We start from the raw sequence: 15,325 nt of genomic DNA on the forward strand, positions 1-15,325 counted from the left end.
AACAAGAGTGTCAATTTGTTAAGTCAACAACAGGAGTCACTGTGCACTTACTCCTCATGTAGGATCTTTGTCCTTAGTGTGCTGTACATTGAGATCTAATGCTATAACTAGTATTCAAACAGTATTTTTCACTTTATGTTTCTGTGTGGGAGCAAACTGTTGAAATCTTTACTTAATGTATAACTTCTGTATATAAAGAGAATCAAAAACGAATCTTGATATGAATGGAAGGGGAGAGGGAGTGGATAAGGGGAGGGTTGTGGGTTGGAGGGACATTGGGGGGGGGGAAGCCATTGTAATCAATATTCTGACTTTGGAAATTTATATTCATTAAATAAAAGTTTAAAAAAAAAGATCCATGTGCACCTGAGGGAGTCACTATCAAAAAGGATGCAAGCGGGCCACCGCGTGGCTCACTGGTGAATCCTCTGCCTGCGGCACTGGCATCCCATATGGGTGCCGGGTTTTAGTCCTGGTTGCCCCTCTTCCAGTCCAGCTCTCTGCTGTGGCCCGGGAAGGCAGTGGAAGATGGCCCAGGTGCCTGGGCGCCTGCACCCGCATGGGAGACCAGGAGGAAGCACCTGGCTCCTGGCTTCGGATCAGCGTAGCTCCGGATGTAGCGTCCATTTGAGGGGTGAACCAACAAAAGGAAGACCTTTCTCTCTGTGTCTCTCTCTCACTGTCTAACTCTGTCAAATAAATAAATAAATAAATAATTTTTAAAAAGGATGGAAGAACCAAGGGATTGAAAAAAAAGGCTTGAATCCCAACATCTAGTCACACATAAAACTTGTTCCAGAATCCATCAGTCTTCTCTTTCTTCCTTTCTTTTCTTTTTTTCTTTCCTTCCCTCCTTTCTTCCTTCCTTCCTTCCTTCCTTCCTTCCTTCCTTCCTTCCTTCCTTCCGTTCCTTCCTTTCTTCCTTCTCTCTCCCCCATCCCCTCCCTTTCTCTCTCCCTCCCTCCCTTCTGAACTCTCCCCTCCCTATCTTCCTACCTTCCCCTCCCCCCCACTTTCTTTCTTTTTCTTCTATCATAATTTTTGAGATAACATGTTTAATTTACATTATGGCCAAAGACTTAATACTCCACTAAATAAAGGATTCAACAAGTAAACAGTAAAAAATATGATAGTTCACAGGAAAATATACAAGTACTATAAAAATAATCAAATGAAAAGATGTCATTTCCCTTATATATGGTAAATTTGAAAATAGTTACAGATCATGGCTTCTATAGTAGTATATCATTCTTAACCATTTGTTTGACAAAAACAAAGTTTGACAAACTGTATTTGTGGCAATACTCTCACTGATTTGCACTTCTTTCTTTTTCCTATTTTTTAAAAAATCTATTTCCCACATACAAGGAAGAACATGCTATATTGGGCTTTCCATGTCTAGTTTATTTATCTATATGTGATATCCTCTAGTTGTAACCATTTTGGTGCAAATGATAGAATTTCATTCTTTTTTTGCAACTGATTAATATTCAATTTATGTATATACTTTATTTTCTTTATGCATTCATCTTATGATGGACACCTTGGTTTGTTCCACATTTTGGCTATTGTGAACAGTGTTTCTATAAAAATGGTAGTGCAGGAAACTCTTTGATACATTTTGTTCATGTCTTTTGTGTATATACCCAGTAGTGAGATTGCTGGATCATATGTCAAGTCTATTTCAAGTTTTTAAAGAATTCTACTTTTTTCCACAATGGCTGCACTAATTTACGTTCCTTCTAAATGTGTGTAAGAATTTCCCTTTCTCCACATCCTCACCAGCATTTGTTACTTTCTGACAGGAGTGAGATGGTTTTGATTTACATTTCCTTGATGGCTTGTAATGTTGAGCATTTTTTCATATATTTGTTGAATGTATTTCTTCTTTGAAGAACTGTCTATTGAGTTCTTCAGCTCATTTCTTAACTGGGCTGTTGTTTTGTTGTTGAGTTTTTAAAGTTGTTGATATATTCTGTGTATTAATCCTTTGTCAGATGAGTAGCTTGCAAATATATTTTCCCAATCTGTTGGCTGTCTCTTCACTTTATTGATTGTTTCATTTGCTGTGCAGAAGCTTCTGAGTTTGATATAATCCCTTTTGTCTAGATTTGTTTTGTTACCATGTGAATTTTAGGATTTTTTTTCAAATTCTGTAAAGAATGTCATTGCCATTTTGATATGGATTGCACTCAATCTGTAGATTGCTTTAGGTAGTATAGACATTTGAATGATATTTATTTTTCCAATACCTGAGCAAGGAATATCTTTTAATTTTTTGTGTCCTTGATGATTATTATCAATTTCTCATAATTTTCACTGTAAAGATTTTTTACTTCTATGATTATATTTTTTCCTAAATATTTGACATTTTGTTGCTATTGTGAATGGAAGTTCTATCTTGATTTGTCTTTCTGTGAATTCATCATAAGTATATAAAAAAGCTGCTGTTTTTTGTATATTTATTTTGTAACCTGCAATTTTACTGAAATGATTTATCAGTTCTAACAGCTATTTAATGGAATGTTTAGATTTTCCCATGTACAATATCATGTCATCTGCAAACATGCATATTTTGATTTCTTCCTTTCCAATTTTATGTCCTTTATTTATTTCTCCTTCCTTATTACTCTTGATAATACTTTGACTTCTATATTTAATATAGGTAGTGAAAATAGACATCTTTGTCTTGTTCCAGACCTGAGGAGAAATGCCTTCAGCCTTTCCCTATTCAGTATGATATTGGCTGTTGGTTTGTCACTTATAGCCTTTATAACATTGAAGTATGTTTCTTCAATAGGTAATGAGTGTTTTATCATTAAGGAATGTTGAATCTTATCAAATGCTTCTTCTTCATCTTCTCAGATGACCATATGATTTTTCTTCCTTATTTTGTTGAAGTTATTTATGACACTTATTGATTTGTGAACATTGAACCACCTTTGCATCTTTGCACTAAATAACACTTGATAATGATGTACAGTTTTTTTAATGTGGTTCTGGATGAGGTTTATTTTATTGAGAATTTTTGTATCTTTGTGCATCAAGGATATAATTCTATACGTTTTTTTGTGTGTGTTGTGTCTATGCTCAGTTTGGTATGAGAATTATGCCAGCCTTATAGAAAGAGTTTGGCAGAGTTCTATCCAGATTAATATTTTTGAATAGTTTGAAAAGTACTGGAGTCAGTTCCTCTTTCAGTGTTTTCTAGAATTCAGTAGTAAAGTCATCAGGTCCTGAATTTAACTTGGATGGATGACTTTTTTGTATAATTTTTTAGTTACATAAGCTGAAAAAATTTCATGTATTTCATATATACAGATTTAGGAGCAAGCTGATACTTTCTACCCTACCATCCCTCCCACATATCCACACTTCCTCCTGCTTCCTTTCTTATTCTTTCTTTTAATTTTTACAATTACATACTTTTATAGTCAAAACTTAGGCTGGCACCGTGGCTCACTAGGCTAATCATCAGCCTTGTGGCGCCAGCACACCGGGTTCTAGTCCTGGTCAGGGCACCGGATTCTGTCCTGGTTGCCCCTCTTCCAGGCCAGCTCTCTGCTGTGGCCCGGGAGTGCAGTGGAGGATGGCCCAAGTCCTTGGGCCCTGCACCTGCATGGGAGACCAGGAGAAGCACCTGGCTCCTCGCTTCGGATCAGCGCGAAGCGCCGGCCGTAGCGCGCCGGCCGCGGCAGCCATTGGAGGGTGAACCAATGGCAAAAGGAAGACCTTTCTCTCTGTCTCTCTCTCTCTCTCTCACTGTCCACTCTGCCTGTCAAAAAAAAAAAGCTTAATAAACCAATTAGTAAAGAATTAAACAAATAGTAAGAATAAACAAAAAACAATGCTCCTCAACAGTAGAGGCAGGGCTGTAAATAATAATTATCAAAATGTCAATTTTGCTCATATACATTACATTTTTATATTCTTAGTTATCATAGATCAGGAAAACATGATATTTGTCTTTTTGGAACTGGTTTATTTCACTAAGTATAGTGTTTCCAGTTGCATTCATTTGGTTGCAAAACACAAGATTTCATTCTTTTTTAAGGCTGAGTAACATTCAATAGGCATACATACTATATTTTCTTTATGCAGTCATTAGTTGATGGAGATCTGGTTTGATTCCATGTCTTAGCTACTGTGAATTAAACTGGAATAAACCTAGTGATACAGAGAATTCTTTTTTTTTTTTTTTTTTTTTTTTTGACAGGCAGAGTTAGACAGTGAAAGATAGAGACAGAGAGAAAGGTCTTCCTTTCGCTGGTTCACCCCCCAAATGGCTGCCACGGCCGGTGTGCTGTGCCAATCTGAAGCCAGGAGCCAGGTGCTTCCTCCTGGTCTCCCAAGTGGGTGCAGGGCCCAAGGACTTGGGCCATCCTCCACTGCACTCCCGGGCCACAGCAGAGATCTGGACTGGAAGAGGAGCAACCAGGACAGAACCGTTGCCCCAACCGGGACTAGAACCCGAGGTGCCAGCGCCACAGGCGGAGGATTAGCCTAGTGAGCCAGGGTGCCGGCCCAGAGAATTCTTTCATATGCTGATTTCATTTTGTTTGAGTAAATTCCCAGGAATGAAATGGCTGGGTCAGATGGTAGGTCTATTTTCTGAGATATCTTGACAGTGTCTTTCACAACGGCTGTATTAGCTTACATTGCTACCAACAAAGTTTTTGGATACCTTCTCCCCAAATCCATGTTAGTATTCATTGTTTTTTGACTCTGTATGAGAGCATTCTGAGGTGAGGTGATATCTCATTGTGGTTTTGATGTGTGTATGTCTGATGGCTAGTAATCCTGAACATTTTTTCATGTGTCTGTTGGCCATTTAAATTTCCTCTTTTGAAAAATAGGTCTGTTCAAGTCCTTTCCCACATTCTTTTTTTTTTTTTTTTTTTTTTTTTGACAGGCAGAGTGGCCAGTGAGAGAGAGAGACAGAGAGAAAGGTCTTCCTTTACCATTGGTTCACCCTCCAATGGCCACTGCGGCTGGCACACTGTGGCCGGCGCACCGTGCTGATCCAAAGCCAGGAGCTAGGTGCTTTTCCTGGTCTCCCATGCGGGTGCAGGGCCCAAGGACTTGGGCCATCCTCCACTGCACTTCCTGGCCACAGCATCGAGCTGGCCTGGAAGAGGGGCAACCAGGACAGAATCCGTCGCCCTGACCAAGCCTAGAACCCGGCGTGCCAGTGCCGCAAGGCTGATGATTAGCCTATTGAGCCACGGTGCCAGCCACCCCATTCTTGATTGGATTGTTTGTTTTGTTGTTGTTCAGTTCCTTGAGCTCTTTATAGATTCTGGATGTTAATCTTTTATCAGTGGCATAGTTTGCAAATATTTTCTCTAATTCTGTCAGTTGCCTCTTCATTTTGTTGAGTGTCTCATTTGCGGTGCAGAATCCTGTTAGCTTGATAAAATTCCATTTGTCTATTTTTGCTTTTATTGCCTGTTTTTCTGGGGTCTTTTCCAGTTAGTCTTTGCCTGTACCAATGTCTTGCAGTGTTACCCCAGTGTTCTCCTCTAATAATTTAAGGGTATGCTTGATCCATTTTGAGTTGATTTTTGTATAAGGTGTAAGGTAGGGATCCTATGAAATAAAGACCTTATTTCATACTTCTGCATGCAGATATCCAATTTTCCAAGCACCATTTATTGAAGAGACTGTCTTTTCTCTGGTGATTTAATTTAGCTTTTTTTTCAAAGATTAGTGGATTGTAGGTGAATAGATTGGTATCATAGTTTTCTATTCTGTTCCGTTGATCTATATGTCATTTTTTAATAAAAGATTGATTTATTTATTTGAAAGTCAGAGTTAGAGAGAGAAGGAGAAGCAGAGAGAGAGGGAGAGAGAGAGAGAGAGAGGTCTTCCATCTGCTGGTTCACTCCCCAATTGGCAACAACGGCCAGAGCTGCACCGATCTGAAGCCAGGATCCAAGAGCTTCTTCCTGGTCTCCTACATGGGTACATGGGCCCAAGGACATGGGTGCATGGGCCCAAGGACATGGGCCATCTTCTACTGTTTTCCCAGGCCATAGCAGAGAGCTGGATCAGAAATGGAGCAGCCTGGTCTCAAACTGGCGCCCAAATGGGATGCAGGCCCTGCAGGCAGTGGCTTTATCTGCTACGCCACAGTGCTGGCCCCTACATGTCTATATTTTGCCATTACCAAGCTGTTTTGATTAAAATTGCTCTGTAATATGTCTTGAAATCTAGTATTGTGATGCCTCCAGCATTGTTTTTGTTGTTTAAGATTGCTTTAGCTATTTGGAGGTCCCTTGTGTTTCCATATGAATTTTAGCATTGTTTTTTCTAGATTTGAGAAGAATATCATTGATATTTTGATTAAGATTGCATTAAATTTGTAATTAGATGATATGGACATTTTTATTATATTAATTCTTCCATTCTACAAACATTGAAGATTTTTTATTTTTTTGTGTCCTCTGTTATTTCTTTCATTAATTTTTTTTTGAATTTTCATTGTAAAGTTTTTTTTTTACCTCCTTATTTAAATGTGTTCCAAGGTATTTAATTTTTTGTGGCTATTGTGAATGGGATTGATCTTAAAATCTCTTACTCAGCCCTGGCATTGTTTCTATATAAAAGACTATTGTTGATTTTATATCCTGCCACTTTACTAAACTATCTGTGAGTTCTAGCAGCCTCTTATAGAGTTTTATATATATATATATACATGTAATCTTCATCAGAGAATGTGGGTCCAATCCCTAGATCTACTTCCTGACTCTAGCTTTCTGCTAATGCAAGCCATCAGAAATGGTGGTAATGGCTCAAGTAATTGGATTATTGCCATTGATATTGGTCACCTGGATTTAGTTCCTGACTTGGCTTCTGCCCAGGCATTGGGAAATAAACCATTGTGTGCAAGTTCTCTCTAGCCTTGTCTCCCTTGCCTCTGAAATTGAAATAAATATATTTGAAACATCTTTTTAATAAAGGAATGCCTTTCCAATGTCAACTCAGTCAATAGTCTCTGCTAGACCCAAGTGTAAACATAGATGATTCTCAGCAAGTTAGACCCAGATAAAATTCTTGTCATTTCACTATTTTGAACAAATTTCTTATATTTTATTTATTGCTTTTGTTACAAAAGCATTCCCTCCACCAAAGAAGAAAAGGCAAGAATTTTCTTGCAGAACTAGCATATGAAATTAATCATTATCTCCACAATAAACCCTAAAATATCCCTAGAACTAGTCTCCCATCTTTTTATTAAAAATTTTAAATTTTTCCTGGATTTAAAACCCATATTCATATGTATTTGACAAATATTTAACTCATTAACTAAATAAAAATGAAGAATGCTATTAAGATGAGGCTGACTTAATTATGTATACTCTGTTTTCTCCTTGTACTAGCCAAATACCAAAGATACATTTTAGATTGTTACTAAAATTAATGATAAATTAAGTAACTTTTATAGACCTTCAGCTTTAGAGTACCACAGAACATTTCTCCAAGCCTGATTGGGTTTCATAAAAAAAATCCTTAGGGTATTTTTTTCCTTTTGCTTATAAAACCAGCATTGCTAAGATCCTAACTAGTCAGGTAAGAATATCTTTCTCTTTTCTTTTTCTAGTGATTTTTATACATTTGGGGTATTTGTTTTTATTGTTTCTTCATAGAAGACATGGCTGGTTTTATCTTTGGTAGAATGGTTACCTTTCAGAAACATTATTTTTCAATCAGAATGTTAGAAAGTATACACTTATTGTCAAGTGTTTGGCTTAGTAGTTAGGACACCTAAATACTGTTATCAGTGCCTGGATTCAAGTCCCAGCTCTGATCTGCACTCCAGCATCCTGCTAATGCAAACTTGAATTGAAGCAGGTGATGGCTGAGTTGTTTGATCTCTACCACTCCTGTGAGAGAACTGGATTGAGTTTCCAGCTCCAAGATTTCATCATAGCTCAGCCCTAGCTCTTGTCATATTTGGGAGGGAACCTGTGAATGGAAACTCTCTCTGTATATCTCTCTGTTTCTTTCCTCACCTTTCTGCTTCTCAAATAATAATTTAAAAAAATGAAGTATACACTTTTGAAACACTAAACATATGTTTTGCTTTAAAAACAGTGCTTTTTGCTTCTAAGTGAACTCTTCACTTAGTGTAAGGTCAGTTTTATGAGATGAAGGAAACTAAAAGTAGATCATTGTAAAAACTGACAAGGAATAAGAGAGGAAGGAGGAGGAAGGGTAGGAGCATGGGCAGAAGGGAGGATACGGTGGGAAGTATCACTGCATTCTGAAATCTATGTATATGAAATACATGGAATTTTTTACCTTAATTAAATTAAAAAATTATTGTTGAATCCAAGATGGCAGAATAGGGAGGGAGCTTAATGCTCTAGGTTAGGGGAAGACAGTCAAAAGAAAAAAAGTGGAGTGAGTGCAATCCCAGGGAAGAATTATGGAGAAAACTGCAATAGAAACTCCATGGAAGGAAGAGGGATGCTGTGGATCTGCGTGGGGAGTGTATATATGCAGCAACAGCATGGACATAACAGAACCCAAGCATCCAAGAACCTGAGTGCTTTGGAGAGTGAGGTGAGACCAGACTGCAACAGTCTGTGCAACTGGTGATATAACTGTGGTGAGAGCCTGCCATGAGTCTGGCTGGTAGCCTTGTTGGGGCAGGATACCTGCCAAATAAGAGGGGGAAAGGGGGTACATTTCTCTCTCCATCCAAGTGCCCAGCCACCAGCTGAGAGAGGGTGGGCACCAGTTTGGACATATGTAACAGCTCCACCAGCTTGTGTCCATGTACCCAGCAACCACCTGAGAGGAGATGCCTGATTCTGGATGGGAGGATTGACAGGGATCTGGGGACCAACGTAGGACTGTGAAGTGCCCTCAGGCTCCCAACACATCACAGGCTCCATGGTTCATACTGCCTAGGCAGAGCACTCACAGGGAGCTGGCTCTGGGAGTATCTCTGTCTCTCTGTGGATGGGACAGACTATCAGGGCGGACTGAATCCTTGGCACCCTGTGACTGTGAAAGCATTGTGTGCTGAAGCTATGGGAACACTGTGACTACAGGAGAGGGCACAAGGTTTAGCTGGGACTCTGAGCAATCACTGTAAGCAGCTGCACATGCTCATATCTCCCTGATTGTCTGGGGAAGGATCATTGCAATAGGATCTGCACTTATGCTGAGGACTACACAAATCCTTTGTGTGATACTTACAGCAGCAAGGATGAATATTGCACCCACTGTGGGCTAACACTCGTGCATTCACCATCTTGGAAGAGAGGAGGACAGGGTGTGACTTTGCCGATGTAGCTGACCAAACCCTCCCTTTCTAATAAAGAAGTGGAGATCTACCATGCCCAACTTGGGTGTCACCCTTAATACTCGCCCTACCCTACAGCATTAACCAGAGCTCCCTGGCCATACTCAGCACTGAAAAGAAAGACACTGAGTGAGCAGACACTCCACTAAGCAACAGAAGCATAGTTCAAAGATAAAACTCATCTGAGGAGGGAACCCAACAAATATCTCCACAAATGCCTGAAAATAAATGCAGAAATTCAGGAAACAAGAATAAGGAAGACCTCCCCAAAGGAACTCAACACTTCAATATTAGAAAGTGAAGAGGAACAGATTGATGAAATATCTAAAATGGAATTAAAAACTTTAATCATAGAATTACTCAGAAGCAGTTAGAAGCAAATTCATGAATTAAAGAATTCCATTAATGACATGAATGAAAATTTTTCCCATGAAATTTAGACTTTTAAAGAGAAATCAAAATATTACAAATGGAGAATTCAGTAGATCAAATAAAAAATGTTGTGGAAAGCCTTAACAACAACATAGTTTGGTGAGGCATTTGAAAGAATATCTGAGCTAGAAGACAAATCTTTGGACATTTTACAGTAAGACAAAAAAGAAATTTTTTAGAAAAAATTAGAAAAATTAAAAACAGTGTTGGAAATTTACGAGATACTATCAAATAACCCAACATCCAGTCCTTGGAGTTCCTGAAGATGAGGAAAGATAGAATGGATTAGAAGGCCTATTTAGTGAAATAATTATAGAAAACTTCCCCAACTTAGAGAAAGAAAGAGACATCCAAGTACAGGAACCACATAGAATTCCTGATAGACATGACCAGGAAAGATCTTCACCACAACACATTGTAGTCAAACTCTTCACAATGAAACATAAAGAGAAGATTCTAAAATGTGCACGAGAAAAATAGCAGATTACTTTCAGAAAATATCTAATTAGACTCACAATGGAATTATCAGAAACCCTACAGGCTAGGAGAGAATAACAAGATATATTCCAAGTCTTCAGAGAAAGAAACTGTCAACCCAGAATACTATACCTTACAAAGCTCTTATTTATGAATGAAGGTGAAATAAAGATCTTCCATAACAAACAGAAATTGAAAGAATTTGTCACCACCCATCCAGCCTTACAAAAGATGCTTTAGGATGTGTTACACACAGAAACATGGTAATCACTACAAAAGAAGATGAAGGCAGAAAATCTCCCAGTAAAAGTACAAAAGAAATGCGTGAAGTTTGTATAACTTAAATAAAAGGTTTCTAGGTTAAAAAAATATATTCTTCACAAAAATTTTACTTAACTCATAACACTATGACATGATGCTTGAGTATGACTTGTTTTTATTTGAAATAACTTTTAAAAAGGCTTGTTCATAAGTATTGAAGTATGTAATGCAAATATTTGTGAAGTATTTGAATTGTGACTCAGATGCTTTCAGATTGTTAGGTTAGAGAAAAATCCTATTTCCTCCAGGGGTCCTTTAGAAAACCATTATTGTCACTTGAGCTTATTGAATTTACAAATACTTAAACTATGAACAGAACAAATATTTGCAAATGTTTGAAGTTTGTTGGAGTCTATGATGTAGGCTAAATACCATCCTGTCCCATAAGTGCACCCAACTCCAACCAGAGAGGGAGAGAATCCTATGACAGCTGCAAATTAAATTCAATGCATGAATCAAATCATAGCACCATGGTTTGATGGAAAAGGGAGACGGTGGCTCTGGTCCAGTGTGCTCACTGATATCAGAACACATTTCATCTGGCACTTAGTGGGGGAATGGGAATGGCAACATGAGTGAATGGAGACCAAAATCTTTTAACACTTCAATGCCTCAGAAACTCTATTGCTGGACAAATCATAGGTGAGCCTAATGAGATTGCCCTAACTTTCACTTCACCAAAATATCTGAAGTAGGAAGATGTGTGACATTGGAGTGCTGTGGCTGTTTTTCACTTTCACAAACATCGAGAATGGCACGTTCTTAGCATCGCTGGTAACGGCAACCATAGTGAAAGTAATGATGTTGGCAATGATAGTGATGGAACAGAATAGGAGATGAGTCTTGGTTTAGGGCTGGCACTGAATGAAATTTCTGCAGAGTCAGCTTGAATCACCAAATTATAAAAGAAAAACTTACACTCTAGGATTTGGACATCGTTGGAATGGGAAATCCTCCAAACCTAGTGTAATCTTGATTCTTGAATCAGAACATGAGGTATAGTTCAGAGACCTCCTGACAGCACATACTACACATCTTCCTCTGTCCCCACCCCACCCCAGTGGCGGGTGCATAGCAGCAGTGTGTTTTTAGCTTTCATTGTTCCTGCTGCAGTGGAGTTCCAGCTCACCTCACCAGACAGCAGAGAACTGTCAGTGTTGGCATGTGTGCATATTGGTTCCCCTAGAAATACTAAGACAAAGAGGAAGCCTCCATCTTCATTAGGGAGTCTTTGAGGTTGGAGATCTTAACATACATGAAACTACTTTTGTACTCATTAGTTCCTAAAGCCTGGCATACTCAGATTTCACAAACTGTTATGATGAGTATCTGTATCAAGTTTGGCTCAGTACAAAGAAGAGAAACCACTCTATGTGTCTGTATTGGTCAACTTGGGCTGTCATAAGAAATTGCCACACATTGAGTGGCATAAACAATAGAAATTTATTTGTCATATTTCTTGAGAATGTGGGATCCAAGGCTTTGATTTGTTTGAATTCTGGTAAGGGTTCTCTTCCTGGCTTGTAGATACCCCCTTATCACTGTATCTACACATGGTCATGAGAGGACACTCTGTTGTTCTTACCTCATCTTATAATGTCACTACCCCTCTCAGATTTGTGCCCCCCATGACCTAAATTAACCTTTATCATTTCCTAGCTGACCCTATATCTAAATAAACTCTTATTGAAGGTTAGAGACCTCAACATTTAAATTTTGTTCCATAAGAAATTTAGTCCAATATACCATTTTAAATCAAGAGAATTTAATGCAAGGGATTAGGCACTTACAAAATTAATGGGAGGGCAACAAGATGGTTTAATAACAATAAGTGGCATAAAATTGATCACTCTGTTCATATAATTATTGAGGATGTCACTGTGTCACTGAAGCAGGCTCCTTATGGTGAACATTCTCATTAGACACAGATATTTTCATACTCTGGGGTCATTTGGAGAGGTCAGTCTTTAGCTAATTTCAATAATTCTCATTTTCAATCTTGAATTTTGTTCCTTTCAAGTCCCTGACATTTGAACAAAATGCCAATATTATGTCTTCAATTGGCACTAGTCTGTACATCTTGCTATCTACCCTTTCAGATGTGTGATATTTCTGGAAAAATGGCATGGAGCTGTGCTCACTGGAGAGTTTCCCTCTCTCTGTCCTTTGTGGCCATTCCTGAGTAGAGCTGCAGTACTATATCATTCACTGGTGTGAGTATATTGTGCAAAACTATCTGTAAATCAGGATGGAATGAGTTTTTTTCTCTTTTTGTGAATTAGGTGCATTAAATCCCTTCTGAAGTCCTAAGTATGTATCAAAGGGGAGGTGGCATCAACACTGGGACAGGAACTTAGGGGTCTGAACCATCACAACCAACTCACATACACCATCTGGATTCACTACTGCAGGATATATTCTGTCTTGTTTTCTTCTGATGTTGGAGCGTGGCTGGGAACCCCTACATTTGTGGTTTGGTAGATCACATTTATTGAATTTATGGGCTTCCTCTGGATCATCTTAATCTCAGCCCAAGAGAACATATCACATATATCAGTATTGCTAATATTGGAAAAACAGAAAATAACACATACTGGGAAAAATGTGGAGACATTGAAACACGTGTGCATGGTGGGTCAGAATGAACAATGGTGCAACCATCATAAAAACAATATGGAGTTTCCTCAAACATTATATTCAGGATTACTCAGTTTCATTTCTGTGGATATATCTGAAAGAATTGAAAGCAGGTTGCAAAGAGATATTTACACACCCATATTCACAGCACATTATTCCACACTATTCACAATACCTAAAAGGTAGAACTAACTTGAGTGTCCATCAGTGGGTAAAAGGATCAGTAAAATGTGGTTATTCATACAATGGAGTATTATTAGTCTTAGAAACAAAAGAAATTCTGATATATGTGACAGCATGGCTGAACTATGAGGCTATTATACTAAGTTAAATAAGCCAGTCACAAAAAGATAATGCTGTATGATTTCACAGTATTGAGTTTCCTAGAATTATAATATTCACAGAGACAGAAAGTAAAATAGTATTTTCTAGAGAAAGTAAAATATCCTTTTATAGATTTATGAGTACAGAGATTCACAAGATGAAAAGCATTCTGGAGACAGTAGTGATGATGATCATACAACCATATGAATGTGTTTCATACCACTGAACTGTACAATTAAATGGCTAAGGCAGTAAATTTTAAGTTATGTGTATTCTAACACAATTAAAATCATTTGAAAAATTAACACAAAGGTACTGTATGGCTGATGGTGGGTTATGCCAGTGACCATCTGTGAGTCTCCAACTCAGGCTTGCAACATGCCCCATACCTGCTGCAGATACTTTGTTTCATTTTAATTTTAATTTTATTGTACAGTAAATGATTTATGTTTAATGATGTTTGATTCCTAAGAACTACTTGTTCATTCCTTTTATTCCTTCTGCCTATATTTCTATTGGCTATTTTTTCTGTTTTTTTTTTAACTTTTATTTAATAAATATAAATTTCCAAAGTACAACTTTTAGGTTATAATGGCTTTTCCTCCCCATAATCTCCCTCCCACCCGCAACCATCCCATCTCCCACTCCCTCTCCCATCCCATTCTTCATCAAGATTCATTTTCAATTATCTTTATATACAGAAGATCAACTTAGTATATACTAGTAAAGATTTCAACAGTTTGCACCCACACAGAAACAGAAAGTACACAGTACTGTTTGAGTACTAGTTATACCATTAATTCACATAGTACAACACATTATGGACAGAGATCCTACATGAGGAGTAAGTGCACAGTGACTCCTGTTGTTGATTTAACAATTGACATTCTTATTTATGATGTCAGTAATCATCCTAGGCTCTCGTCGTGAGCTACCAAGGCTATGGAAGCCTCTTGAGTTCATCAACTCTGATCTTATTCAGACAAGGCCGTAATTAAAGTGGAAGTTCTTTCCTCCCTTCAGAGAAAGGTATACTTCCTTCTTTGATGGCCCGTTCTTTCTGCTGGGATCTCACTGAGATCTAACTCACAGAGAACTTTCACTTAGGTCATTTTTTTTCCACAGTGTCTTGGCTTTCCATGCCTGAAATACTCTCATGGGCTTTTTAGCCAGATCCAAATACTGCAGATACTTTGAATGTTTGGGATCTGCTGGGATCAAGATATCCCTTCGGCTACTCTAATTTGAACAATTGGAGAACCTTTCTTGCAGTGGGCCCCATGCAGAGCTGATAGCCCATAAAGATAGCTAGGTAATAGGTTACATCATTTAGGAGTAGGGGTACAAAGTCAGTCAATTTGCTTTACATGTTATAGAGGCTACTTCAACCTGTCCCCACACTACTATGGATTCCTGGAAAATTCACTGAGGTGTCAGAACCATGAATTTTCCCAGGCTATGTCTCTCACTCTCTGACAAATACATGTGCACCTTATTTGGGCATCTGCTGTTTTCCACTCACCAGATGTCATCAGCATGTATTTATCAATAAGTTGGACCAGTATGGTATCCATGACAGAGTGTACTGATCGAGGTCTCCATGAATAAGTTGTCACAAGCAGAAATTATACTCCCAGATGAAAATAAATTGCATGTGATAAACTCTGCTTGTTGGAATGAACAGCCATGAGTTAATTGGGAAGAACTGCATCTAGTGGGAATGTTGAAGTGAATTTTGAAATGAATGGGATTTGATGAGGAAAACACTACAAGCAAAGAGGAGAAAAGCAATTCTAGGATGTAAAAAGTGATGGTGAC

Source organism: Oryctolagus cuniculus, chromosome 2 (assembly GCF_051225735.1).
Source record: "Oryctolagus cuniculus isolate XC-2025 breed Fujian yellow rabbit chromosome 2, ASM5122573v1, whole genome shotgun sequence".
Taxonomy (NCBI): domain Eukaryota; kingdom Metazoa; phylum Chordata; class Mammalia; order Lagomorpha; family Leporidae; genus Oryctolagus; species Oryctolagus cuniculus.